The 27,966-nt window shown below is 45.5% G+C and overlaps 7 non-coding genes across 7 annotated transcripts; all 7 read left to right on the top strand.

Annotated features, from left to right (window-relative positions):
- Positions 1-6,362: 6,362 nt before the first annotated feature.
- TRNAG-GCC (transfer RNA glycine (anticodon GCC)) lies at positions 6,363-6,433 on the top strand. The gene has a single exon. It is a non-coding gene; the product is annotated as a tRNA-Gly (tRNA).
- A 4,865-nt stretch (positions 6,434-11,298) lies between these two features.
- TRNAI-AAU (transfer RNA isoleucine (anticodon AAU)) lies at positions 11,299-11,372 on the top strand. The gene has a single exon. It is a non-coding gene; the product is annotated as a tRNA-Ile (tRNA).
- Positions 11,373-12,023: 651 nt separating this feature from the next.
- Positions 12,024-12,094, top strand: TRNAG-GCC (transfer RNA glycine (anticodon GCC)). The gene has a single exon. It is a non-coding gene; the product is annotated as a tRNA-Gly (tRNA).
- Positions 12,095-16,514: 4,420 nt separating this feature from the next.
- On the top strand, positions 16,515-16,588 carry TRNAI-AAU (transfer RNA isoleucine (anticodon AAU)). Its single transcript has one exon. It is a non-coding gene; the product is annotated as a tRNA-Ile (tRNA).
- A 651-nt stretch (positions 16,589-17,239) lies between these two features.
- Positions 17,240-17,310, top strand: TRNAG-GCC (transfer RNA glycine (anticodon GCC)). Its single transcript has one exon. It is a non-coding gene; the product is annotated as a tRNA-Gly (tRNA).
- Positions 17,311-21,601: 4,291 nt separating this feature from the next.
- Positions 21,602-21,675, top strand: TRNAI-AAU (transfer RNA isoleucine (anticodon AAU)). The gene has a single exon. It is a non-coding gene; the product is annotated as a tRNA-Ile (tRNA).
- Positions 21,676-26,532: 4,857 nt separating this feature from the next.
- TRNAG-GCC (transfer RNA glycine (anticodon GCC)) lies at positions 26,533-26,603 on the top strand. The gene has a single exon. It is a non-coding gene; the product is annotated as a tRNA-Gly (tRNA).
- The last annotated feature ends 1,363 nt before the right edge of the window (positions 26,604-27,966 follow it).

Here is a 27,966-nt window from a genome sequence, read left to right as displayed (position 1 = left end):
ACTCAGTACCTGATGTAAAGTAAACACAATACAAGACATAAATATGGATTTGTTGAAACCTGGAAGTCACTAAACCACTCAATACCAAGGACCAACCCTCATCCTCTATAGGACCAAGATCCCCTACCCATTTCACCCGAAGCTCCACCAATTCAGCGTTAGAGGCTTTACAGAGTGGCTGGGAAAATATCATGGCTATGTTTGTTCTTCCCCAATGGATGCAGTAGGGATGTAATAGGGTCACTTGCAATCACAAGCGCCTCAGAAGCATATTGAGTCTATAAGGCATGCCAAAGCTGGAGAACATCGAATTCAGAACCTCAAACTCTCCTCTAAGTTGTTCAAAGGGTTTGAGCAAGCCATAATAGATGGCCAAGGGAGAACCTGTGCTCTAAAGTCATGCAGGTGGAACGCCCACCACCACCCCTCTACAAATCCTGCATTCACACCTCAGGGTATAGGATTATTATAGAGGGAATATGCTGAAAAAGATCACAGAAACACGAAACCATAATACTTTGTCAGCAAATCTATCCTTAATAAAACTTGGGAGATGGCGCGTAGCGGTGAAAATAAGTTTTCTAAATACCTTGTGAAGAAATAGCAACCATGACCTTATTCTTGGGCACGACAGGCAATAATTGCCTCAACCTCTGTTTCAGATGCACCAGTCTCCAGAACAAATGGCAATTGTGGTTCCAATTGGCTCCAACTTCCTAAACTGATTGAAAGCTTTAAGCTGATTTTCCAACTATGGCCCATATTCAAATAGCCGCGAAAAGTCGGAATCCGCAAAAAAGTTTTGCCGATTGCCACTTTTCACCAGGCGGAAACTTGTCTCCGTATTCAATTGCAAACACTTTTGCGTACGCGAAAACGCAATGCAATGCAATAGGCAAAATAGATTTGCCTCTGAATAGGTATAGAAAAAAAAAGTGCAAAATCGCTATTTTGGGGCGCAAAGGTGGGGAAACCACGCTGCACCCTTGGGACAGCCCCCCACAGGATAACTGCGTTAAAAAAAAAAGAAAAAATATTGAGGAACACTCTAAAAAAAGCACTTTGAAAAAGGGAGGGGCGAAAAAGTGCAAAGTGGGGGTACAAAACTTAAAAACTAGCTAAATAGACTTTTGGGGGGTCTGCAAGTATGGGGGAGGTATTTTTTTGATTGCAGGTGCTTGCTTCAGGTGCGTTTTTTTAAACTTTACTTTAGCGACTTTAAACCATGCTAGCACCCATTTTCAAGTACCCTAAATTTGACAGGACTACTTATCACCAAAAAAAACAGCTTAATGCTATTCTTCACCACTTGTGCAAAGACGCTAGTTAGAAGAAATTGACACACCTTAAGTACCCCAAGTAGCTTTATTAGGGCTATTCAGGGGCATGTACATTGATCCCCAATGTTAGTGCATCTTTTAGGGGGTGTCAGGCTGATTTCCCCAATTCTTTCAGCACTTTTCGCCTGGTTTGCAAACTTTGCATTCACCGGGTTCCGTTTGTGCGTCTTTTGGAATTGAATAGGGCAAATCGTGGGTACGCTTGTGATAAGTTTCCGTGGCTAAAATATGCGATGTGGGCGAAAAGTACAGTAGGCGAAACTTTATCGCATACGTGAAACTAATTGAATACGGGCCTATATATAGATATATGTAGGCTTACCACACTATCACTTTAAACCGGGACACTCATGAATTATACAGGTTGTGGCTGACTGACTTCAAGACTGCATTTCACCTGGTTTTAATCAGCCAAGGAACCTGTGTAATTCATGTGCGGTGCATACGGGCCCCTTGGTCCAGGGGGAGCACCCATCCTTTTTTTTCCTACATACCTCTCCGAAGTCCCATGGAGTAGCGCTACACAAAACGCCTGGAAAATGTCTGCAGTGGTCATTTTCCCGGTGCTTTGCGCATGCGCAGTAGGAAATCACCGGGAAAATGGCTGCCATTTTTCCGGTGACCTGTAGACTCCGGATACAGACTAGTGCCCGGAGTCTACTGCTGCTGTCAATTCACTGATGGCAGCCGGAGGGGAGAGAGGTGAGGGGACTCCGGACGAGGAGTGAACACGAGCCCCCTCCTCTTTTAATACGCCCCTGTTTAAAGGAATATTATGGTAAGCCTACATATATTTGAATTAACATAGTCAAAGGTTGGACCAGGAAATCATCCACAGATTTCATATGACCGGTTAGCTCAGTAGGTTAGAGCGTAGTGTTAATAATGCCAAGGTTGCTGGTTCGATACCTATACGGGCCAGTGTTGCTTTTGCCCAACTGCTATTACAGTGTCGCAGTGTTAAAGGTTGGACTAAGCTCTTCTCTGGGCACTATATAAATACAATTTAATAAGCAAACATCTTTGGTCTCTGGCCAGTTTTGGATTGCCCTCGTCTTCTCTTTATCCACCTCAACACATTGTGCAGAAATAATATGACCCAGAAATTCAATGTTATAAATTTTTTAAATTTAGCATATAGTACATGAGTTCCCAGCCTACCAAAGGACTTTTCTCGTCTCCAAAGCTTTACAATAAATAAGGATGCCATCCAGATAAATTGCCATAAATGTATTTATTTATTAAACATTTTTATGTAGCGCACACATGTCTCTAAAAACATAATTCGCAACATATTGAAAAGTTCCAGGTGTTTTAACCGGGATGTAGTCGGTATGCCGGCGGACGGGATGCCGGCTGTTGAAATCACAACGCTGGAATCTCTACAGCCGCCATCCCGATCTTAAGTACAACGGGGTGTCTTAGCTCTTACACGGGGGGGACGGGGAGGGTTAGGTTTAGGCACCACGGGGGGGGGGGGGTTCGGGTTTGGGCAGGAGGGAGGTTAGGGTTAGGCACCACTGGGGGGAGTTAGGGTTAGGCACTGGGGGGGGGTAAGGTTTATGGCACCAAGGGAGGTTAGGTTTAGGCACTAACGAGGAGAGTTAGGATGCTGGTTGGGGAGGGTTAGGGTGCAAGAAGGGAGAGTTAGGGGAGAAGGGGGGAGGGTTAGTGTACTTACCCGACCCCTGTCGGGATACCGAGCATCGGGATGCCGCTGTCGGCATTTTGACAGCAGGCATCCCGACTGCCAGTATTTAATACCCAACCCCATTAACCAACCCAAAGGCATCAAAACATGCTCAAAGTGGCCGTATCCGGTTATGAAAACTGTTGTCCATTCGTTACCTGCCCGGATATATAATTATATGCTCAATTCTGCAACATTTTTTTCCCCCATTATCATGGTCGGACAACCCATGACCGAATGTTGCTACTAAGGGCCAAATGTAATAGCCCACGATTTGTGCAAACCAGCGTGATTCCCGGCAAGATAGTCATAAGATTAAAAGCTGCAATTATTTTAAAAGGCAAAACCAGGTTTGTTTTGCCTTAAAACTAATTGCCTCTTAAATCTAATGACTATCACAAATCGGAGGCTATTACTTTTGCCACAAAGGCCTCATCGTTCCATTGGAACTCTAATGCATGAGTCTTGAACTAACGGACATATTGTCCCTCTGTTTGTGAACCTTGTCTCAGGCATTGGAGACTTGAAGCACTGAGGAAGGATGTAGCAGTGGGTCCTTCCCGGGGGTATAGAAGGGAATGCCAATGCTCAACTGGTAAGCAGAGAAATATTAGAAGACACTTTGGCCATCTCAGAGGCAAAATTAGTCGTCTCGAGCTTGAATTGAATTGAACAATGTTTTAGGAATCCCCTACAATTCTTCGGATAGCTGTCATACTTGGCAGATGTAAGTGTCTAGATTTGAGGGATAAGAACAACAGCAGCAACAGTGGCTGCATAGCCTCCATGTGTTGTATGAGCGGCTGGTTCTGGGTGTCCCCCAGTTTATCATATCGAGTAATTAACTTTCACAGCAAGTCTTGTGGAGATGGCTCACTGGCTGAATCCATAACACGGCCTGAGTATTCTGTCATGATTCAGGACTAAAAAGTGGATTCTGTCTGTTTGCGGGGATTGACACAACCATTAAAAGGAGCATGGAAAGTAACGTACTAGTGGGTTTAATCAGAGACCCCAAGAAGGTATGGGATTAGCTAAGCCCAGCACACATATCGCTGCCCTCCTGAGATGATTTTGATGATAGATGAGAGTAGCCAGAAAACTTGGTCTGGTAACGGAGCAGAAATGCCCTATATCGAAAGAATAGGCAGGACACCAGCCAGGGTCAAGAGCATATAGTACAGAACCCAAGTCAATGGGACAATGCAGAGAAAAGTCAAGAACAGTACGGGTCATACACAGTGAGATCAGTAATCAAAGGTTCAGTAATGATGGTAAACTAGGAGATGGAGCATAATTCTCTGACAACCTCCTATAGTCAGAGACAGGTTTAAGTAGGTTTCTCCATCCATATCTGACACCACTATTAACATAGAAACATAGAAATTGAAAGGCAGATAAGAACCACTTGGCCCATCTAGTCTGACCTTTAATTGGATGTCAGCAGTCACATCGCCACCACTGCAAACAGCACTAAGGCAACGAGCAGGACACCAGTTGAAATGAAAGGCACCACTAAGAATAAATAAGAGTTTGTGGAGAGCCGGCAGACATGAGGTAGCAGCATTGGATCTGGTAATTACCCGCCAGGTTCTGGTATCTGCCTAACTCTCCTATTAATCAATGTATGCGTTTAGATGCGTTTAGATGCCATAATAACCCAGGATTACTGGTCTCTTATAGAATAAATAGCAATAAATGAGAAGTTCCCATTGAGTGTACTTGGCACACATCCTAACTCGAATATTCTTGTGTGTTACCGTAGCCAGTTTTATGGGTTGTTCATCTACTGCTTCTACCGCTATTGGGCTGATTTCCAGTAATAAGGGTGGTTTCACAATTTAAGGGGAATCTAAATTAATTAAATTATTCTCTCTATTTGATCTAATTCTCTCTAATTGAGCAAATTTTTCATGGAGTCCACCAATTATCTCTCACTGTAAGTGAGCAGGGACTCGTCGTTCCACTAAGTCTCTGCTGCAGGAGTCCCGAAATTAGTAGTATACTGGGAGACTGAGCGACCATGTTTCTCAGTCTTTGCCAATTGTATATAGGCATTACGGTGTCACTTAGAGAGAGTAATGCTGGGTACACACTGGCCGATATATTGGCTGATCAATTGATCGGCCAATATATCGTACCCCTGTTGGCCGGTGTGTACAGACGATATGTCTGTGAACGACGTCCTTCACAGACATATCGCATTGGCTGTGCTGCACAGCCGATGAACAGATATGTCTGCAAACATATCTGTCCATCGGCAAGTGTGTATGGACGGGCGCCGAGAGAGGGGGGGAGCCGCGAGCAGGTACCTAATTACCCGGGTCTGGCACCGCTCCCCTTCCCTCTTAGGTCACAGCAGCCCAGAACACGCTGCTGGGAGACTGTCCGAGGCTGCTAAAGCATGACAAAGGGGGGGGGGATCACGCTGATCGCTCCCCCCATTGGCTGTTTGCCGGGCTGAGGTGCACACAGCGCCCCCCTCCCCAGCGCCGTGATGCTAATTTTTTTTTTTTCCCAAGCCGGCCCGACTCTCTGCAGCATGCAGATGATGGTCGCTCGGTGTGTATGAACGACCATCATCTGCAGATATACCGCTATAGTGTGCACCCACCTTAAGATCAGGTTCATCATGGCCCAACACTTCTTGCAGTTACCAATTAAAAGGATTAACAACACAAGCAAACAGTGGTCTGGCCCAGGCTATAGGGATGGTCATCAAATGGTTAACCATTGATGATCTACATTGATTCCATTGGTGCTTAACATCGATGGCATGAAACCATCCATGATAAACCATTGATGGTTTGAACCATCAGCAGACATCTCTGTTGCATGACATAACGGGAGATGGGTCAGTTGGGTAATGAAGAGGGGGCTACATGTTGCGATGGGGGTAGGGATAATGGAGCGTGGATTGAAAGATTTACAGTAAAAAGGTCGACAATGTCTAGATAGACAAGATGTTAGACAGTCAATAGGTCAACAGGGACAAAAAGTCAACAGGGACAAAAGGTTGATGCATTAAAGGTAGACATGTAAGATCGACAAATACAAATGGTCGAGACATGAATGGTCAACATAAAATGGTCGATACGTGTTTTTCTTTTCTAACCATAATCTTCACCCTAACCCTCCCGTTGATGCCTAACCCTAACCGTCAGGGTAGTTGTCTGATCCTAACCGTCCATTCTAGTGCCTAACCCTCTGGTAAGTGCATAACCCTAATCCTCCCTCCTGGAGCCTAACCCTAAATGTCGGGGTAAGTGCCTAACTGTCGGGGTAAGTGCCTAACCTACATATATACATACATACTCTCTCTACCTATGTGAGCATTGGTGGTTCAGTGGTAGAATTCTCGCCTGCCACGCGGGAGGCCCGGGTTCGATTCCCGGCCAATGCAGCCATGATTTTGTTTTCATCTCAGCAGTTTTGACTATTGCTATTTACTATTACTACTAGAGATGAGCGCTTTGGTTTTGACTCCGTTCGTTTCGCCAACTTAATACAAGCTCGGATCTGATGTATTGGCTCTCCAAAACATGATAGCCAGATATCCAATAAGGTCATGTTTTCAGATGTGAGCACAACCAAGTCAAAACCGCACCGCTCCCTCTATTTACTACTAATGTCCTTGTTTTTATTTAAATACTGCATAGTAAGTGCACAGCGTAAAGTTAGTTCACTGCACAGTGGAATAGGGAATATGCTGCCACATCACCAGTTCCTCATGTTGAGCTTTTCCTTACAGCAGAGCAACAAGTATTGGAGAAGTTCCGTAGCTAAAATCAGCCGGCTTATGATGAGTTATATGAGTCCTAAGGTGAAGCTAACTGAGGGGCCTATTCATCAAGACATAATTATCACATGTGATAAATATGGTTTGAACTCGCAGTGAGTTCAAACGCAGTTTAGGAGGCATTCATCATGCCTCATTCATCATGCCTCCTGCCCTAAATTATCACTTCCGAATAACTGCTGTTTCTGCGAAGCACTTTTTCAGAAGTGAGAGACTTTTCTCTTCTCCCTCTTCAGTTTTCACTGCCTGTCTTCAAGCTGCGCACAGGGCGGCGAAGAGAGACTTAACCCCTTCCTTCAACTAACCTTGCTGGCGTCTTGTAAAGCTGCCGGCTACCCCCGTGTCGCCCGGAGCCTCCCCACCGCTGAGAGCTGCCAGATGCACTCTCTTCCTGCCGTGGCCACCGGAGACCGTGCGTTCCCCCCCACCCCCGCGCTGAGGCCTGCTAGATCCTTGTCCCCTGCCGCAGCCGCTGTAGGTCCCCCGCCGCGGCCGCCGGATCCTGTGCACCCCCGCTGACGGAGTAGGGCCCCCGCCGCCGCTGCTGTGTGGGGGACCTACTCGCCTAAGCTGTTGCCGGAGACAGCCGGCCCCCCGTCATTCCAGCTGCCCCTGTAGGATAACCGCTGCTGTGCCCTCTCCTGGCCCCGGCTCACAGAAGGACATTACACAGTGCAATAGGGAATGTGCTGCCACATCACCAATTCCTCAAGCTGAGCATTGCCTTACAGCAGAGCAACAAGTATTGGGAAAGTTCTGTACCTAAAATCAGCCTGCTTATGAGTTTTTTCTAAATAAGTAATTTGAGTCCTAATGGTGCATACACACGGTCAGATTTTTCCTTCAGATATGAACGATAACGATTTAAAAATCGTTCAGTCGTTCATATCTGAAGGAAAATCTGACATGCCTGAACGATGGACGATCAACGATGCGCGTTCCCGTTTATCAGATAACGATTTCTGACATCTGATGTGTTTGCAGTCAGACTTGGACGATTCCATTCATTTTAATGCAGTCAAAAATCATTCAATCGTTCAAATCGTTCAAAACTTTGGTAAAATCGTTCAATCGTTCATCTGACAAGTCTGACAAATCTGACCGTGTGTATGCTCCAATACACAGATATAGTTAAAAGCTAGAGAACTAACAAAAGTAACAAGTAAGGAAACACTTCTTTTTCCATAATAGGTGATAAATCCATGGAACAGTCTCCCAGCAGAGGTGGTGCTTTCCTTTATAGTTAAGCAATTTAAAAAATGCATTGTAATGGTGCATTATACACACGGTCAGATTTTTCTTCAGATCTGAACTATAGAACGATTTAAAAAATCATTCTATCGCTCATATCTGAAGGAAAATCTGACATGTCTGAACGATAAACGATGCACGTTCCCGATGGTCAGATAACGATATCTAACATCTGATGTGTTTGCAGTCAGATTTGGATGATTCCATTCATTTTAATGCAGTCGGCTGATACTTTCCTTGCCCTCGATCTCCTTACATTCACCCCACAGCTGGGTCAATGAGAGCTGAACGGGCACCAGATACTGGGGAGGGGGGATGGGGGCGTTGCCATGCCCCATCCGGGGGAAAAATATTAAAAAAATGTGGCACTTCAGAAAGGGTCATTTTCCCTATTCAGCATTCGAACCAGGTCTCCCTGCTGGGCTTCTCCAATAAGTCCTGGCCCAGGTAATCAGTACCCTTTCCCCATCTTCCCCATACATGCCTACCCTCCCGGTTTTTGCGGGAGGCTCACGATTTTTCGGGTAACCCCCCACACCCCCGGAAGGGTAGGCATTTCTCCCGCATTCTGCCCACTTCCTAGTGAAGTGGGCAGAATGAGGAGAATACCAGCGGCGATCGCGGGTCTCCGTGTAGGGGGCGGGGCTTAAAACATGATTCTTCATGGATCACGTCATTTGACCCCGCCCCCTATGCAAATTCTAGCCAATCGCGGCAATTTTACAGTGAGGGGGCGGGGCTTAATGACGCAAATCATCAGGCCCCACCCCCCATTGCCTCCCTCCTGCTTCTCTTACCCGGGCTTCTCCCGGGAAGAGATTTACAAAGGTAGGCAACTCTGATCTTCCCTCTCAGTTTCCCCCACCCAGTATAATTGACAGAATGGATCTGCGGTACATGCACAATGGCAGCACCGTCTCCTGTCAAGTCTGCTGTCGGTGGATCTGGGCAGAGGCTGATTAAGACCTCATGGGGCCCTAGGCAAGCTTCTGGTTTGCACCCCCCACCCCACCCCCTCACACACCTCTTAATCAAATTTTCTTGGTAATAAATCTTTTCGCTGTTTGTTAAATCGTCCTTTAGTGTAAGCATCATTAATAAGGAAGCCATGAATGGCAGGGTCTCAGAACCCCATTATCCCATCAATAATTGGTAGCTATTCTGCACCTCAGCAAAAATGTTAAAAATGGCAAGACTGCGCTCAGCTGCCATATTCGGATTCAATTATGTGGCGTAGGACACCGTTGTACCTCCATTTGTCCACGTCGCTGCTGGTCGGCAGACACCAGGAGAGGAGAATGAAGAAGAAGCTGGTACAAGGGTCTGTGAACAAGGAAAAAGTTGGTGTTCGGGTTTATTCTCTTCAAATTGCACCAAAGGAGACCAGGGCCATCCAAACCCCACTCATAGCACACTTAGCAATAAGCAGCAATACCTCTGTATTTAGGAATGTTACACCTGCCCTTCCTTTTTGACTGTCTGGGTGAAGAGCAGTGCGACCCCCCCCCGCCCCCTTACTGCAGCCTGACCTTATAGGGCTGCTCTGAGCCCTATGAGGTCAGGCTGCAGTAAGGGGGGGTCGCGAGGGGTCCGCAATCACTGTGGGTGGGGCTTAGCACCAGGGAGCAGGGCTTAGTGCTGGGGGGGTAGCAGCGGCGGCCGGTCGGCGCGTGCGCGGGCACTTAATAAAATCGGTGAAAAAGACCCTGTATTTTGCTAATTGGATACCGGCCTTTGTATGAGATAGAATATAGAAATGTTTCTCAAACTTGGCTCTCAATGCACCCTAACAGTCCAGGTCTCAGGATATCCATGCACAGCACAGCTGACTTAGTTAGTACCTCAGTCAATTTAATTGAATCATCTGTGATTAAGCATGGATATCTTTAAAACCTGGACTGTGAGGATTCCTTGAGGACCGAGTCTGGAGAACCCTAGCTTATAGTTGTTAAACACTAAATTTGTCCTCTTCATGTGCTGGTCACTCTGGCTTTAAAGCATTGTTTCCCAAACCCAGTCATCATGGCTTACTCACAGTCCAGGTACTAAGGATATCCATGCATGAGCACAGGTGGCTTATTACCTCAGTCAGTTTGATTTACCCACCTGTGCTGAAGCAGGTATATCCCATAAGGGATGAAATACCCACGGAGGGGTTGTCGGCTGTCAGTACACTGATAGTGTCATCCTGATGGTTGGAGTCCTATTTACTCCCTAACCTTAATTTTTTGTTTCCTCATACTAACCCTCCCTACCCCGCACCCTAACCCTCCCGGTAAGTGCTTAAACCTAACCCTCCACCCTTACTGCCTAACCCTAACCTCCCCCCTAAATGTAACCCCATCTGCATGGAGCCTAACCCTAACCTCCCCCCTCCCGCAGCCTAACCCTATGTCTCCCTTGAGTGCCTAACAACGGCTGATACTTACCTTGCCCCCGATCTCCTTACAATCAGGATGCCGGCTGCCGGGATTCCGATGTCGACAACCCCAGTCATGTTGGGATTCCGGTGCCGGTGATTTCTCGGTGATCGGGATTCCAGTGCCGGGATTTCGGCATCCCGATCGTAGGGATATTAACTACATCCCCCCATAAGGACCTGATTTTGGAAACACTGCTCTAAAATGATGTATTTGGAAGACCCCCACCCCTACATATCCTACAAGTGCACCCGCAGTTATAGGATTATTATAGAAGGAACATACAGAAAAAGATCACGGAAACACATATCCTCAATACTATGTCATTAAATTAGAGATGTGTGGGTTCGGTTTTACTCGGCTCTTTTTGCCACATTAGCGCAAGTTCGGATTCGTTCGGATTTATCTTATTGACCACCCAAAACACGTGAGAGCCGGATAGCCAATAAAATAAATTCGACCCTAATCCGAACTTGTGCTAACGTGGCGAAAAGAACCGAGTAAAACCAAACCCGCACATCTCTACGTTAAATATTTCCTTAATAGAACTTCTGAGAAGGCGCATATCTGTGGAAATAAGTTTCTAAATACTTTGTGAAGAAATAGCAGCCATGATTTTATTCCTGGGTACAACAGGCAATAATTACCCCAATCGCTGTTTCAGGTGCATCAGTCTCCAGAACAAATGGCAATTGTAGTATAGAGTGGCTTCAATAGGCTGAATACTATTTTTAGAGAAGTTTTAAATAAAATGTTCTTAATTTGAGAGGCCCAGGAATTAAAGTGTAGCCTCAACATGGCCGGTTAGCTCAGTTGGTTAGAGCGTGGTGCTAATAACGCCAAGGTCGTGGGTTCGATCCCCATACGGGCCAGTGTTTTTTGGCCAACACAGTGACGCAGTGTCAAAGGTTAGACTGAGCGCTGCATAGTTTGGGTCTCATTCAGACCCGTTCGCAAGCGGGTCAATGTTGAGGCCCTGTGCACGTGCAGCGGCCATACTGCGCGTGCGCAAGCCCCGGAGCGAGAGAGAAATTCTTAGTAGGGCAGCAATGTTAGGGTTTTTGTTTATTCTGTGGAGACCACTGTAGTGTGTTTTATTCCTGTGGGGGCCAATGGGTGTGGGAGCCAATATGTATGTTTTTTCATAGGTCGCGCATGCCGTATCGCCAGATAGTGTGTCTTGAGCATAGTGTGCCTGAGTTAAAAATGGTTATAATCACTGCTCTAGAAGAATTATGCAAATACAGGGGAGATTCATTACAGATTGTCCCATCAGTGCTTAACATCAATGGCATGAAACCATTAATGAGAAACCATTGATGGTTTGAATCATCAACAGACATCTCTGCTGCATGACATAGTGAGAAATGGGGCAATCAGGCACTGATGGTGGGGCTACATGGTGCTATGGGGATGAGAATAATCTGCCCTCTGCACTTGAAAAATAAAAAACATTGCTACCTCGCTCCCAAACAAAAAACAAGGTTGTTATATTCAGATATGAGAGATAAGACCAAAAGTGAGCATTGGTGGTTCAGTGGTAGAATTCTCGCCTGCCACGCGGGAGGCCCGGGTTCGATTCCCGGCCAATGCAGCAAGTTTTTTTTTTATTTCATGCATTCATTTTTGCAATTTTGACTACTGCTATTTACTACTACTGTGTGGTTCGGTTTTGACTCAGCTCTTTTCGCCAACTTATCACCAGCTCGGATCTCATGTATTGGCTCTGTAAAAATATAAGAGCCAGATTGCCAACAAGATTACGTTTTCATATCCAAGCGCAAACGAGTCAAAACTGAACCGTTCATCTCCATTTACTACTAATGTGCATGTTTTTAACTTAAAAATTGCATTAGATGTTATAGTAAGTGCACAGTGTAAAGTAAGTACATTACACAGTGCAATAGGGAATGTTCTGCCACATCACCAATTCCTCAAGCTGAGCATTTCCTTACAGCAGAGCAACAAGTATTGGGAAAGTTCTGTACCTAAAATCAGCCTGCTTATGAGTTTTTTTTAATAAGTTATTTGAGTCCTAAGTTAAAAGCTAGAAAACTAACAAAATTAACAAGTAAGGAAACAATTCTTTTTACAGAATATGTGATAAATCCATGGAACAGTCTCCCAGCAGAGGTGGTGCTTTCCTTTATAGTTAAGCAATTTGAAAAATGCATTGTAATGGTGCATTATACACATGGTCAGATTTTCTTCAGATCTGAACGATAACGATTTAAAAATCGTTCTTATCTGAAGGAAAATCTGACATATCTGAACGATGAATGATGCGCGTTCCCGATGGTCAGATAACGATATCTAACATCTGATGTGTTTGCAGTCAGATTTGGACGATTCCATTCATTTTAATGCAGTCAATAATTGCTCCATTAGAGCGGCATACTATTGTTAGGGCACCTCCCAAAACAAAACAAAAGAAAGAATATACAATCAATACACACAAAAACAGAATATGCCAAAAAATCTAGGCCTTTACATTTGCTGACAAGGAGAACCACTTTCCTACCATCACTTTCTATGTTTCTATATTTCTATATCTATATTTACAGAAAAGAAAAAGTGAAGGTTAGAAAATAAAGCAAATTATACTACATAACGTAAACTCGTGATACTCAATTACTAGTCTATCATATTTAGGGATACTTTCTCAATTACTAGTCCATCATATTTAGGGATGTGCAGGCTCGGAATAGTTCAGATTTCTCCCGCCAAATATCGGGTCTCAGAAAGAGGCAAAACGTCATTTTCATGGACAAACATCATTTTTCCTGGACTTTTGTCCATGAAATATGACGTTTTGTCTCTTTCTGAGACCCAATTTTTGGCGGGAAAAATCCAAACTTGGCGGGAAAATCTGAACTAATCCGAGCCTGCACATCCCTAATCAGGGGGGTTTCAAATAGCCTGGAACCCCCTCCCCACCCCACAGCTGGGTCAATGAGAGCTGAACGGGCACCAGATACTGGGGAGGGGGGATGGGGGCGTTGCCATGCCCCATCCGGGGGAAAAATATTAAAAAAATGTGGCACTTCAGAAAGGGTCATTTTCCCTATTCAGCATTCGAACCAGGTCTCCCTGCTGGGCTTCTCCAATAAGTCCTGGCCCAGGTAATCAGTACCCTTTCCCCATCTTCCCCATACATGCCTACCCTCCCGGTTTTTGCGGGAGGCTCACGATTTTTCGGGTAACCCCCCACACCCCGGAAGGGTAGGCATTTCTCCTGCATTCTGCCCACTTCCTAGTGAAGTGGGCAGAATGAGGAGAATACCAGCGGCGATCGCGGGTCTCCGTGTAGGGGGCGGGGCTTAAAACATGATTCTTCATGGATCACGTCATTTGACCCCGCCCCCTATGCAAATTCTAGCCAATCGCGGCAATTTTACAGTGAGGGGGCGGGGCTTAATGACGTGAATCGTCAGGCCCCACCCCCCATTGCCTCCCTCCTGCTTCTCTTACCCGGGCTTCTCCGGGAAGAGATTTACAAAGGTAGGCAACTCTGATCTTCCCTCTCAGTTTCCCCCACCCAGTATAATTGACAGAATGGATCTACGGTACATGCACAATTGCAGCACCGTCTCCTGTCAAGTCTGCTGTCGGTGGATCTGGGCAGAGGCTGATTAAGACCTCATGGGACCCTAGGCAAGCTTCTGGTTTGCACCCCCCACCCCACCCCCTCACACACCTCTTAATCAAATTTTCTTGGTAATAAATCTTTTCGCTGTTTGTTAAATCGTCCTTTAGTGTAAGCATCATTAATAAGGAAGCCATGAATGGCAGGGTCTCAGAACCCCATTATCCCATCAATAATTGGTAGCTATTCTGCACCTCAGCAAAAATTTTAAAAATGGCAAGACTGCGCTCAGCTGCCATATTCGGATTCAATTATGTGGCGTAGGACACCGTTGTACCTCCATTTGTCCACGTCGCTGCTGGTCGGCAGACACCAGGAGAGGAGAATGAAGAAGAAGCTGGTACAAGGGTCTGTGAACAAGGAAAAAGTTGGTGTTCGGGTTTATTCTCTTCAAATTGCACCAAAGGAGACCAGGGCCATCCAAACCCCACTCATAGCACACTTAGCAATAAGCAGCAATACCTCTGTATTTAGGAATGTTACACCTGCCCTTCCTTTTTGACTGTCTGGGTGAAGAGCAGTGCGACCCCCCCCCTTACTGCAGCCTGACCTTATAGGGCTGCTCTGAGCCCTATGAGGTCAGGCTGCAGTAAGGGGGGGTCGCGAGGGGTCCGCAATCACTGTGGGTGGGGCTTAGCACCAGGGAGCAGGGCTTAGTGCTGGGGGGGTAGCAGCGGCGGCCGGTCGGCGCGTGCGCGGGCACTTAATAAAATCGGTGAAAAAGACCCTGTATTTTGCTAATTGGATACCGGCCTTTGTATGAGATAGAATATAGAAATGTTTCTCAAACTTGGCTCTCAATGCACCCTAACAGTCCAGGTCTCAGGATATCCATGCACAGCACAGCTGACTTAGTTAGTACCTCAGTCAATTTAATTGAATCATCTGTGATTAAGCATGGATATCTTTAAAACCTGGACTGTGAGGATTCCTTGAGGACCGAGTCTGGAGAACCCTAGCTTATAGTTGTTAAACACTAAATTTGCCCTCTTCATGTGCTGGTCACTCTGGCTTTAAAGCATTGTTTCCCAAACCCAGTCATCATGGCTTACTCACAGTCCAGGTACTAAGGATATCCATGCATGAGCACAGGTGGCTTATTACCTCAGTCAGTTTGATTTACCCACCTGTGCTGAAGCAGGTATATCCCATAAGGGATGAAATACCCACGGAGGGGTTGTCGGCTGTCAGTACACTGATAGTGTCATCCTGATGGTTGGAGTCCTATTTACTCCCTAACCTTAATTTTTTGTTTCCTCATACTAACCCTCCCTACCCCGCACCCTAACCCTCCCGGTAAGTGCTTAAACCTAACCCTCCACCCTTACTGCCTAACCCTAACCTCCCCCCTAAATGTAACCCCATCTGCATGGAGCCTAACCCTAACCTCCCCCCTCCCGCAGCCTAACCCTATGTCTCCCTTGAGTGCCTAACAACGGCTGATACTTACCTTGCCCCCGATCTTACAATCAGGAGTTTGACTGGGGCGGTACACCTGTCAAACCGTAACGCAGGTGTCCTAAGGCGAGCTCATGGAGGACAGAAACCTCCCCTTGAGTGCCTAACAACGGCTGATACTTACCTTGCCCCCGATCTTACAATCAGGATGCCGGCTGCCGGGATTCCGATGTCGACAACCCCAGTCATGTTGGGATTCCGGTGCCGGTGATTTCTCGGTGATCGGGATTCCAGTGCCGGGATTTCGGCATCCCGATCGTAGGGATATTAACTACATCCCCCCATAAGGACCTGATTTTGGAAACACTGCTCTAAAATGATGTATTTGGAAGACCCCCACCCCTACATATCCTACAAGTGCACCCGCAGTTATAGGATTATTATAGAAGGAACATACAGAAAAAGATCACGGAAACACATATCCACAATACTATGTCATTAAATTAGAGATGTGTGGGTTCGGTTTTACTCGGCTCTTTTTGCCACATTAGCGCAAGTTCGGATTCGTTCGGATTTATCTTATTGACCACCCAAAACACGTGAGAGCCGGATAGCCAATAAAATAAATTCGACCCTAATCCGAACTTGTGCTAACGTGGCGAAAAGAACCGAGTAAAACCAAACCCGCACATCTCTACGTTAAATATTTCCTTAATAGAACTTCTGAGAAGGCGCATATCTGTGGAAATAAGTTTCTAAATACTTTGTGAAGAAATAGCAGCCATGATTTTATTCCTGGGTACAACAGGCAATAATTACCCCAATCGCTGTTTCAGGTGCATCAGTCTCCAGAACAAATGGCAATTGTAGTATAGAGTGGCTTCAATAGGCTGAATACTATTTTTAGAGAAGTTTTAAATAAAATGTTCTTAATTTGAGAGGCCCAGGAATTAAAGTGCAGCCTCAACATGGCCGGTTAGCTCAGTTGGTTAGAGTGTGGTGCTAATAACGCCAAGGTCGCGGGTTCGATCCCCATACGGGCCAGTGTTTTTTGGCCAACACAGTGACGCAGTGTCAAAGGTTAGACTGAGCGCTGCATAGTTTGGGTCTCATTCAGACCCGTTCGCAAGCGGGTCAATGTTGAGGCCCTGTGCACGTGCAGCGGCCATACTGCGCGTGCGCAAGCCCCGGAGCGAGAGAGAAATTCTTAGTAGGGCAGCAATGTTAGGGTTTTTGTTTATTCTGTGGAGACCACTGTAGTGTGTTTTATTCCTGTGGGGGCCAATGGGTGTGGGAGCCAATATGTATGTTTTTTCATAGGTCGCGCATGCCGTATCGCCAGATAGTGTGTCTTGAGCATAGTGTGCCTGAGTTAAAAATGGTTATAATCACTGCTCTAGAAGAATTATGCAAATACAGGGGAGATTCATTACAGATTGTCCCATCAGTGCTTAACATCAATGGCATGAAACCATTAATGAGAAACCATTGATGGTTTGAATCATCAACAGACATCTCTGCTGCATGACATGGTGAGAAATGGGTCAATCAGGCACTGATAGTGGGGCTACATGGTGCTATGGGGATGAGAATAATCTGCCCTCTGCACTTGAAAAATAAAAAACATTGCTACCTCGCTCCCAAACAAAAAACAAGGTTGTTATATTCAGATATGAGAGATAAGACCAAAAGTGAGCATTGGTGGTTCAGTGGTAGAATTCTCGCCTGCCACGCGGGAGGCCCGGGTTCGATTCCCGGCCAATGCAGCAAGTTTTTTTTTTATTTCATGCATTAATTTTTGCAATTTTGACTACTGCTATTTACTACTACTGTGTGGTTCGGTTTTGACTCAGCTCTTTTCGCCAACTTATCACCAGCTCGGATCTCATGTATTGGCTCTGTAAAAATATAAGAGCCAGATTGCCAACAAGATTACGTTTTCATATCCAAGCGCAAACGAGTCAAAACTGAACCGTTCATCTCCATTTACTACTAATGTGCATGTTTTTAACTTAAAAATTGCATTAGATGTTATAGTAAGTGCACAGTGTAAAGTAAGTACATTACACAGTGCAATAGGGAATGTGCTGCCACATCACCAATTCCTCAAGCTGAGCATTTCCTTACAGCAGAGCAACAAGTATTGGGAAAGTTCTGTACCTAAAATCAGCCTGCTTATGAGTTTTTTTTAATAAGTTATTTGAGTCCTAAGTTAAAAGCTAGAAAACTAACAAAATTAACAAGTAAGGAAACAATTCTTTTTACAGAATATGTGATAAATCCATGGAACAGTCTCCCAGCAGAGGTGGTGCTTTCCTTTATAGTTAAGCAATTTGAAAAATGCATTGTAATGGTGCATTAAACACACGGTCAGATTTTTCTTCAGATCTGAACGATAACGATTTAAAAATCGTTCTTATCTGAAGGAAAATCTGACATATCTGAACGATGAATGATGCGCGTTCCCGATGGTCAGATAACGATATCTAACATCTGATGTGTTTGCAGTCAGATTTGGACGATTCCATTCATTTTAATGCAGTCAATAATTGCTCCATTAGAGCGGCATACTATTGTTAGGGCACCTCCCAAAACAAAACAAAAGAAAGAATATACAATCAATACACAAAAACAGAATATGCCCAAAAATCTAGGCCTTTACATTTGCTGACAAGGAGAACCACTTTCCTACCATCACTTTCTATGTTTCTATATTTCTATATCTATATTTACAGAAAAGAAAAAGTGAAGGTTAGAAAATAAAGCAAATTATACTACATAACGTAAACTCGTGATACTCAATTACTAGTCTATCATATTTAGGGATACTCTCTCAATTACTAGTCTGTCATATTTAGGGATGTGCAGGCTCGGAATAGTTCAGATTTCTCCCGCCAAATATCGGGTCTCAGAAAGAGGCAAAACGTCATTTTCATGGACAAACATCATTTTTCCTGGACTTTTGTCCATGAAATATGACGTTTTGTCTCTTTCTGAGACCCAATTTTTGGCGGGAAAAATCCAAACTTGGCGGGAAAATCCGAACTAATCCGAGCCTGCACATCCCTAATCAGGGGGGTTTCAAATAGCCTGGAACCCCCTCCCCACCCCACAGCTGGGTCAATGAGAGCTGAACGGGCACCAGATACTGGGGAGGGGGGATGGGGGCGTTGCCATGCCCCATCCGGGGGAAAAATATTAAAAAAATGTGGCACTTCAGAAAGGGTCATTTTCCCTATTCAGCATTCGAACCAGGTCTCCCTGCTGGGCTTCTCCAATAAGTCCTGGCCCAGGTAATCAGTACCCTTTCCCCATCTTCCCCATACATGCCTACCCTCCCGGTTTTTGCGGGAGGCTCACGATTTTTCGAGTAACCCCCCACACCCCCGGAAGGGTAGGCATTTCTCCCGCATTCTGCCCACTTCCTAGTGAAGTGGGCAGAATGAGGAGAATACCAGCGGCGATCGCGGGTCTCCGTGTAGGGGGCAGGGCTTAAAACATGATTCTTCATGGATCACGTCATTTGACCCCGCCCCCTATGCAAATTCTAGCCAATCGCGGCAATTTTACAGTGAGGGGGCGGGGCTTAATGACGCAAATCATCAGGCCCCACCCCCCATTGCCTCCCTCCTGCTTCTCTTACCCGGGCTTCTCCCGGGAAGAGATTTACAAAGGTAGGCAACTCTGATCTTCCCTCTCAGTTTCCCCCACCCAGTATAATTGACAGAATGGATCTGCGGTACATGCACAATGGCAGCACCGTCTCCTGTCAAGTCTGCTGTCGGTGGATCTGGGCAGAGGCTGATTAAGACCTCATGGGGCCCTAGGCAAGCTTCTGGTTTGCACCCCCCACCCCACCCCCTCACACACCTCTTAATCAAATTTTCTTGGTAATAAATCTTTTCGCTGTTTGTTAAATCGTCCTTTAGTGTAAGCATCATTAATAAGGAAGCCATGAATGGCAGGGTCTCAGAACCCCATTATCCCATCAATAATTGGTAGCTATTCTGCACCTCAGCAAAAATGTTAAAAATGGCAAGACTGCGCTCAGCTGCCATATTCGGATTCAATTATGTGGCGTAGGACACCGTTGTACCTCCATTTGTCCACGTAGCTGCTGGTCGGCAGACACCAGGAGAGGAGAATGAAGAAGAAGCTGGTACAAGGGTCTGTGAACAAGGAAAAAGTTGGTGTTCGGGTTTATTCTCTTCAAATTGCACCAAAGGAGACCAGGGCCATCCAAACCCCACTCATAGCACACTTAGCGATAAGCAGCAATACCTCTGTATTTAGGAATGTTACACCTGCCCTTCCTTTTTGACTGTCTGGGTGGAGAGCAGTGCGACCCCCCCCCCCTTACTGCAGCCTGACCTCATAGGGCTCAGAACAGCCCTATAAGGTCAGGCTGCAGTAAGGGGGGGTCGCGAGGGGTCCGCAATCACTGTGGGTGGGGCTTAGCACCAGGGAGCAGGGCTTAGTGCTGGGGGGGTAGCAGCGGCGGCCGGTCGGCGCGTGCGCGGGCACTTAATAAAATCGGTGAAAAAGACCCTGTATTTTGCTAATTGGATACCGGCCTTTGTATGAGATAGAATATAGAAATGTTTCTCAAACTTGGCTCTCAATGCACCCTAACAGTCCAGGTCTCAGGATATCCATGCACAGCACAGCTGACTTAATTAGTACCTCAGTCAGTTTAATTGAATCATCTGTGATTAAGCATGGATATCTTTAAAACCTGGACTGTGAGGATTCCTTGAGGACCGAGTCTGGAGAACCCTAGCTTATAGTTGTTAAACACTAAATTTGCCCTCTTCATGTGCTGGTCACACTGGCTTTAAAGCATTGTTTCCCAAACCCAGTCATCATGGCTTACTCACAGTCCAGGTACTAAGGATATCCATGCATGAGCACAGGTGGCTTATTACCTCAGTCAGTTTGATTTACCCACCTGTGCTGAAGCAGGTATATCCCATAAGGGATGAAATACCCACGGAGGGGTTGTCGGCTGTCAGTACACTGATAGTGTCATCCTGATGGTTGGAGTCCTATTTACTCCCTAACCTTAATTTTTTGTTTCCTCATACTAACCCTCCCTACCCCGCACCCTAACCCTCCCGGTAAGTGCTTAAACCTAACCCTCCACCCTTACTGCCTAACCCTAACCTCCCCCCTAAATGTAACCCCATCTGCATGGAGCCTAACCCTAACCTCCCCCCTCCCGCAGCCTAACCCTATGTCTCCCTGGAGTGCCTAACAACGGCTGATACTTACCTTGCCCCTGATCTCCTTACAATCAGGATGCCGGCTGCCGGGATTCCGATGTCGACAACCCCAGTCATGTTGGGATTCCGGTGCCGGTGATTTCTCGGTGATCGGGATTCCAGTGCCGGGATTTCGGCATCCCGATCGTAGGGATATTAACTACATCCCCCCATAAGGACCTGATTTTGGAAACACTGCTCTAAAATGATGTATTTGGAAGACCCCTACATATCCTACAAGTGCACCCGCAGTTATAGGATTATTATAGAAGGAACATACAGAAAAAGATCACGGAAACACATAACCATAATACTATGTCATAATTAGATTAGAGTTGTGTTGGTTCAGTTTTACTCGGCTCTTTTTGCCACATTAGCACAAGTTCAGATTCGTTCGGATTTATCTTATTGACCACCCAAAACACGTGAGAGCCGGATAGCCAATAAAATAAATTCAAACTAATCCGAACTTGTGCTAACGTGGCGAAAAGAACCGAGTAAAACCAAACCCGCACATCTCTACGTTAAATATTTCCTTAATAGAACTTCTGAGAAGGCGCATATCTGTGGAAATAAGTTTCTAAATACTTTGTGAAGAAATAGCAGCCATGATTTTATTCCTGGGTACATCAGGCAATAATTACCCCAATCGCTGTTTCAGGTGCATCAGTCTCCAGAACAAATGGCAATTGTAGTACAGAGTGGCTTCAATAAGCTGAATACTATTTTTTAAAGAAGTTTTAAATAAAATGTTCTTAATTTGAGAATCTCAGGAATTAAACAACAGCCTCAACATGGCCGGTTAGCTCAGTTGGTTAGAGCGTGGTGCTAATAACGCCAAGGTCGCGGGTTCGATCCCCGTACGGGCCAGTGCTGTTTTGCCCAACACAGCGTGCAGTGTTGATTGGAAGATTGGAATAATCTCTGCTTAGTATGTGTGCACTATATAAATAAGTGTTAAGAAATAAACATATTTGGTCTCTGGCCAGTTTTAGATTGCCCTCGTCTTCTTTTTTATCCATCTCAACACATTGTGCAAAAATAATATGACCAAGGAACTCAGTGTTGTCCATCCTAGTTGTACATTTTTCAGGTTTAGCATATAGGGCCTGATTCAGACCCGGTCGCAAGCGCTGTGCGCTCACAACCGGGTCGATGGTGGGCCAGTGCGCATGCGCACGATGGAGCCGGCTCCATCATGCGCATGCGCGAGACCTGGATAGCGACGGGCACTCCGTCGCTCCGGGTCTCGCAACAAAGGGGGCGAGCTGTCGATGTTGAGTGACAGCTCGCCCTCTTTGGTGGGCGGGCCAGGGGAGTGGCTGCCCAAACGGAGGCGTTCCCATGTGAACGCCTCCATTTGGGGGCGGCCCCACTGACATCACGAGTGATGTCAGTGGGAGAGATTTCGGCTCTGTTAGAGCCGAAATCTCTCTGGGCTTGCGGCCACGAGACTCTACCACAAGGGTGTCGTCGCAAGCCCGATGGTCGCGATGGTCTTGACCATCGCGACCATCTTCCTGGCCGCTCGCTATAGCTGTGGGTGGTCATCCACAGCTATGCGAGCGACCAGGAGGCCGTTCTAAAAAAAAAAAAGACCGGTCCTGATTCAGAGCGAGCACTCTGTCAGAGCGTCTGGCTCTGAATCAAGGCCAAGGTATATTAGTTCCCAGCCTTCCAAGGACTTCTCTTACATGCAGCCGATGTGTCGCCAAATCTTGAGATAAATTACTTTACATGTATTTTATTTATTATGTTTTTTATTTTTGGTTATGTAGCACACAGATATTACACAGCACTTTGGAGAAATTGATCTAAAATTGATCTAAAATGTCTCTAGAAACATAATTCACAACATATTGAAAAGTTCCAGGTGCATTAACCAACCCAAAGGTGTCAAAATATATTCAAAGTGGCTGTATCCAGTTGTGAAAGCTGTTTTCCATCGGTTACCTGCCTGGATTGAAATCAAATTATATGCTCAATTTGATCGTCAACCACTGACAGAATGTTGCTACTAAGGGCCAAAAGTAATAGGGGGGGGGGGGGGGGGGGAGTTCTGTGCTACTCTGTCAAGACAGTCATAAGATTTAAAGTGGCAATTAGTTTAAAGGCAAAACCAGGCTTGTTTTGGCTTTATACTAATTTCCGCTTTAAAATTTGTGACCAACACTCCGCAAGTTGTAATCTATTCGTTTTGCCATAAAGTCCTCAATGTTCCATTGGAGCTCTGGATGCATGAGCTGAACCAACAGACAGATTGCCCCTCTGCTTGTGTACCTTGTCTCAGGCATAGGAGCAACCCCTGCAACAGATATTTTGGGGCCTGGTACAGTCACCTCTCTGGGGCTCCCTTCCCACCCCTTCATGCTGGATGGATACTTCTAACAATACACAGGTTATTAAATAAAGTGTCATATTTATTGTATAAAAATATTGTACTCACCCCTCAGGGTTTGACCTTGTTGTGGCTCAGCTGCAGGCTGGTTAGTACACTGTACCGCTATATACTGCAGCTGGCAGCAATTCTGGACTCCGGTTGGTCTGGGTGTGGGGATGCAGTTAATATCCCTACGATCGGGATGCCGACTGCCAAAATCCCGGCAAGACGGGTTGACGACATAGGAATACCGGCAGCCGGCATCCTGATCTTAAGGAGACCGGGGCAAGGTAAGTATCAGCCGCATGGGGGGGGGGTTAGGTTTAGGTACCCCAGGGAGACTTAGGGTTAGGCTGTGGGAGGGGGGAGGTTAGGGTTAGGCTACAGGCAGGGGGGATTAGGTTCAGGCACCACTGTGGAGTAGGTTAGGGTTAGGCACTAAGGGGGAGGATTAGGGTTAGGCACTAAGGGGGTTAGATTTAGGCACTTACCGGGAGGGTTAGAGTGCGGGCTAGGGAGGGTTAGTATGAGGGTACAAAAAAAGAGGGTTGGGTTAGGGGTAAATAGGACAGGGGAACAGTACTCACCGTTCCCCTGTCAGGATTACAACCATCGGGATGCCGCTGTCAGTGTACGGACAGCCGGCATCTACTCTGTCATACCGATTCCCGGGTGTGCATAATGCAGATGCAGCTCACTAGCTGTCCGGCGGATGGGTGGCGGTGCATTGCGGTTAGCTGCATGATCATGCTCCTGCATCCCAAGCGTAGCACCATACATGACATCACAGCTCCAAGTTGCATAGATGCGCTGCGCACTGTGTGCTATGCAGCAGATGGGTAACCAGCGGGGGTTTAATTCGTCTAATGGACGGACCCACAGTCACCATGTAACAGCCTCTGCTCATTATATTGTTCCCAGCCGATGCCGGTACACTAATAATACCCTACCACTGCCTCTATCTCTATTATTTAGGTTAAAATGAGCTTACAATATACAGTCAGTAGGAATATTAACAGATACAGTTGATAACTAACAGTGATCAAACTATTGAGGTTATAAATCACACCCTGCATTTTACAAATTATATTTATCTATCTCAGATCTATCATTATTTTCATATAAACATAAAAAATTTTTTGCTTCAGGGCCCCTCCAGAGTTAAAGGCCCTGAAGCTTAAGCTTCATTAGTTTCACAGTAGATCTGCCTCTGAGCGCATAGCTATCTGTCTATCTACCTATTTATCTCATATCTGTTTCATTAACTATCAACTTTCATATAACATTTAGGGGTTAAAATAAGCATACCTTACATTGTGACATATATCAGCAGATAAAGTTGATAACTGACAGCTCTCTACAAAATGGTGACCTTTCTACCAATGCTGAGTGACATCACAAATAATGGTTTTGATGTAACAAGCCACATGGTCAGTATACTGAGTGAAAAAAAAAATCACCTCTTACATGCATTTTACCATTGCTATCTATTTATAAACAATTTATCATTTATGTTAAAATAAGCTTACATTACGATATCAGTAGGCATATTTACAGATACAGTTGATAACTGACAGTTCTATAGCACTTCACATGATCAGCCTATTGAAGTTATAAATCACCCCCTAGCTGCATTTCACAAATGCTATCTATCTAACATTATTTAAGTAATAAGTAAAATAAGCATACCTTACATTGTGACATGTCACATCAGCAGATACAGTTGATAACTGACAGTTCTGTACAAAATGGTGACCTTTCCACCAAAGCTGAGTGACATCATAAAGGCTATTTATGATGTAGCCAAGTCACATGGCCAGCATCTATCATCTATCTATCTATCTATCTATCTATCTATCTATCTATCTATCTATCTATCTATCTATCTATCTATCTATCATTATTTTCATATAAACATTTAGGTTAAAGAAAGCATACCTTACATTGTAAAATGTCATATCAGCAGATACAGTTGATAATTGACAGGTCTCTACAAAATGTTCAGTGCCAGATTAACAATGGGACTGGTGAAACTACAGCTCCAGGCCTTAACATAAAAATAGGCCCATCATCAGCAATATAGTGGCCAGCTGCCTAGCCGTTCACACAGTCAGCCATAAATTATTAGTATTAAAATAGTTTTTCTAGTTTTCCCAGAAAACTTATTTTTTTTTCTATTTTTATGTATTTAGGGAGACAGTGGGGCCGATAGTGTATGGGGTGTATGCACGCACTTGGCTGTAGTCACACCCACCCAGCACTGGTTACAGCTCCTCCCCTTCTCAGTATAGGCCCTTCAATGTTTTCAGCCATGGGCCCAAGTGGCCCTTAATCCAGCCCTTGCTGTAAGAGAACCTGCTGGTGCATAGCATCCATAGGTTGCTTGAACCACTGTAGACATTGCATCACCAGGTTCTGGGTGTCCTCCTGTTCATCATGTCGAGTAATTACCTGTCATAGCAAGTCTTTTGAAGATGGTTCACTGGCTGAAGGCATTTATCAATCTGTGCCAATATTGTGGAGGCACCAGCAGTTTGACCCAAAGAATCTAAGATCAGGTTCAGCGTGGTGCAAAACTTGCAGTTACATAGTGAAGGATTGTCACAGTCTTGAAATGGTGTGGTCCAGGATTTAGGGATGGCCATCAAAGGGTTAACCATTGATGGTGACATCTGTGCCTAACATCGATAGCATGAAACCATTGATGGTTACAGAGCCGTAACTAGACTTTTTGGTGCCCTGTGCCAGAAAGAGCATTGGCGCCCCCCTCATTTTTCAAAGGGACATAATGCACCCAAAAAGGGCCATGGCTTCATGGGGAAGGGCCAGGGAAGAGATAGGACAGGCCAGGAGATGCTGGGGATGAAATAAGAGGAAGCTACAAGCAAGAATGATAATAAACAGAAATTTGACAGACCCAAACAGCGCCCCCTGACCTGTGGTGCCCTGTGCGATGGCACCGGCCGCAGCTACTTCCCTAGCTACGGCCCTGGGTTTGAACCATTGATGGACATCTCAGCATGTATGATACAGCAGGCCAATCAGGAAATGAATACAGGGCTAAATGGCATGACAGGGCTGGTCTAAGTACCATGCCCCCTGCATCAGGGTTAAAAAACAAACCATTGACCAATGGTGATAAACCTTGATGGTTGCCAACCATCCATAGTCAGTGGTCATCCCTACTCGCAACATTCCCGGCCAGTCAGCAGAAATGAGACTATGACCTACTCCATAGGAAGTTATGCTACTTATAGTTTAAAGTACAGGTGAACCGAAATCATGCGTCCCGAATTTTAGGCTAACACACAAACATTGTGACTCGTAGACAATGTATTTTTATGTGAGCATTGGTGGTTCAGTGGTAGAATTCTCGCCTGCCACGCGGGAGGCCCGGGTTTGATTCCCGGCCAATGCAGCAAAGATTTTATTTTCATACATAATATTTGCAGATTAGACTACTGATATTTACTATTAATTTTAATTTTTTTATTTTATTTAAATACTGCATTACATTTTATAGCAAATGCACAGTGTAAAGTGAGTACATATAAGGAATGCTGCCACATCACCAAATCCTGAAGCTGAGCTTTTTCCTTACAGCAGAGCAGCAAGTATTGGAAAAGTGCCGTAGCTAAAATCAGCCTGCTTATGAGTTTTTTTTTTTTTTTTTTTAGGAGTTATGGGAGTCCTAAGCTAAAGGCTAAAAAACACTCCTTAATAGAATTACTGTTATTGATATTAGCTGTTATGAATATGGCACCACAGCGCCTTACAAAGTACATAAGCATAAACAGTGCACACAAACAAGAGGGAGAAACCGCAAAAGGCTTACAGTACAAATCATTGCGTACATAATATGCAAGCTGTATGAACACTGTTTCAGAGCTTACAGTCTAGAGGGGAGAGACAGTGAGGGAGGAGCATGGAGCGGTGAGTTAGGATGAGAGATATAAGACTGGATGCTCATACACACTGGACGGTTTTTATGAATGATATGAACGATAACGATATCGTTGAATGACATCGTTCAAATCGTACAGTGTGTATGAACTTAACGATGAACGATGAGCGCTCCCGCGGGTCGTTAACGATATCCCCTGTCACCTGTGCATGCAGCTCAATTTGGGGATATCGTTAATGATGCCATGCTGCCGAATGCAACATGGCACCACTCCACCCCCCCGCCATCGGTCATTCATCATTGCTGGCATCGGCAGGTGTGTACGCACTTACCGATGCCAGCTCCCCCAGCCAGGCCGGCCGCTGACAATATCGCACATACAGCATATTGTCCAGTGTGTATGAGCCTTGGGTTTGAGAGCTTATTTGAAGCTTTGGAGAGACTAATTGGGGAAGGGAGAGAGTTCCAGTGGTGAGGGGCAGCACAGGCAAAATCTTGGAGGCGGGAGTGGGAGGAGGTAATCAGTTGGGAGGAGAGGCGGCAGTCATTCCCTGAGTGAAGTGGGTGGCCAGAAAAGTGGAGGAATTAAGTTGGAAATGTAGGGGGGAGAGGATTCGGTGAGGGCTTTATAGGTGAGTGCGAGGAGTCTAAATTGGATTCTAAAGGGAAAAGGAAGTCAGTGAAGGGCCTGGTGGAGCATAGAGGTAAAAACAGTTCATTTGGAGAGAAGGATGAACTGAGCAGAAGCATCGAGAGGTGGGAGGCCAGATGAGAGGAGGCTGCAGTAGTCCAGTCAAGAGATAAACAGTTAGTGGATTTGGGTCTTTGTTGCCTCTAGGGTGAGAAAGGGTCTGATCCAGGAGATGTGCTGTGAAGG

Source organism: Taudactylus pleione, unplaced genomic scaffold (assembly GCF_031769625.1).
Source record: "Taudactylus pleione unplaced genomic scaffold, aTauple2 ptg000393l, whole genome shotgun sequence".
Classification (NCBI taxonomy): domain Eukaryota; kingdom Metazoa; phylum Chordata; class Amphibia; order Anura; family Myobatrachidae; genus Taudactylus; species Taudactylus pleione.
Note: the sequence above shows the minus strand (reverse complement) of the source record. Positions and strands in the feature narration are given on the sequence as shown.